The sequence below is a fragment of the Globicephala melas genome, chromosome X, assembly GCF_963455315.2.
Source record: "Globicephala melas chromosome X, mGloMel1.2, whole genome shotgun sequence".
Classification (NCBI taxonomy): domain Eukaryota; kingdom Metazoa; phylum Chordata; class Mammalia; order Artiodactyla; family Delphinidae; genus Globicephala; species Globicephala melas.
In genome coordinates this window covers 76,440,374-76,441,712 of record NC_083335.1, presented here as the reverse complement: position 1 = coordinate 76,441,712, position 1,339 = coordinate 76,440,374, and the positions used below count along the sequence as shown (strand labels likewise).

The window sequence follows — 1,339 nt, the reverse complement described above, 5'->3', positions numbered from 1 at the left end:
GTTCTCACAGTCTACTACAGTAGGTCAGGGCTGTGTTTTTTTTTTCAGGGAATTTGTCCATTTCATCCAAGTTGGTGAATTTAGTGGCTTAGTTCATAATATTTTCTTATTCTTCTAATGTTAGTAGATCTGGTGATTTCCCCTTTTTCATTTTTGGTGTTGGTAATTTGTGCCTTCACTTTCTTGATCAGTCTGAGTAGAGGTTTATCAATTGCCTATTTTTTTTCCAAAGAAACAACTTTTGGTTTCATTGATTTTCTTTCTTTGTTTTTCTGGCTTTATTTCATAGATTTCTGCTCAGGTTTTTATGTCCTTCTCTTTGCTCTGAGTTTATATTGCCTTTCTTTTTCTAGTTTCTTAAGGTGAATTCTCGTTAGAGCATTGATTTGAGACCATTCTTTTCTTCTTAATGTAAACTTATTTTTTTGAAGTTAACATAACCTCAAGATTTTATTTCCCTTATAATAAAACAAAAGGTGAAGCCCAGAACGGGATGATTTGGCCTCTTCTCTTGTTGTCTCTTCCCAGTTCATAATGCATGCATCTATCAATAGCTGGCATTCTTTTAGATGTATAATAGGGCTTAAGCATTCAAGCCTTAGCACAATTTTCTTTGTAGTTTTAGCCTTTGCCGGAAAATCCACTTAGCCTGCTCACCATAGCCACTCTACTTCCTGTGGTAACACTGCTTTCCTGGGACAGGCCAGAATCCTTGCCCTTCTTGTACCATGTCATTTTGTTGGGTTGTGCTAGTCACACTTCTTATAGAAAGTCTAGTGGGTCTTAGGAATGTTTACCATGTTTACCGGGGTACTATCCCTATAAATTTTTAATGCTTTGAATTTCCGTGTAAACACTGATTTATCTATATCCCACAACTTTTCATGTGTTTTCATTTTCAATTCAAGTTTTTATAATTTATCATTTGACTTTTTTTTTTTTAACATCTTTATTGGGGTATAATTGCTTTACAATGGTGTGTTAGTTTCTGCTTTATAACAAAGTGAATCAGTTATACATATACATATGTTCCCATATCTCTTCCCTCTTGCGTCTCCCTCCCTCCCACCCTCCCTATCCCACCCCTCCAGGCTGTCACAAAGCACCGAGCCAATATCCCTGTGCCATGCGGCTGCTTCCCACTGGCTATCTACCTTACTACGTTTGTTAGTGTGTATATGTCCATGACTCTCTCTCGCCCCGTCACAGCTCACCCTTCCCCCTCCCCATAACCTCAAGTCCGTTCTCTAGGAGGTCTGCGTCTTTATTCCTGCCTTACCCCTAGGTTCTTCATGACATTTTTTTTTCTTAAATTCCATATATATGTGTTAGCATACGG

The 1,339-nt window shown here is 38.0% G+C and overlaps 1 pseudogene; it reads right to left on the bottom strand.

Annotated features, from left to right (window-relative positions):
* Positions 1-459: 459 nt before the first annotated feature.
* LOC115849997 (large ribosomal subunit protein eL42-like) lies at positions 460-800 on the bottom strand (annotated as a pseudogene).
* Between the last annotated feature and the right edge of the window lie 539 nt (positions 801-1,339).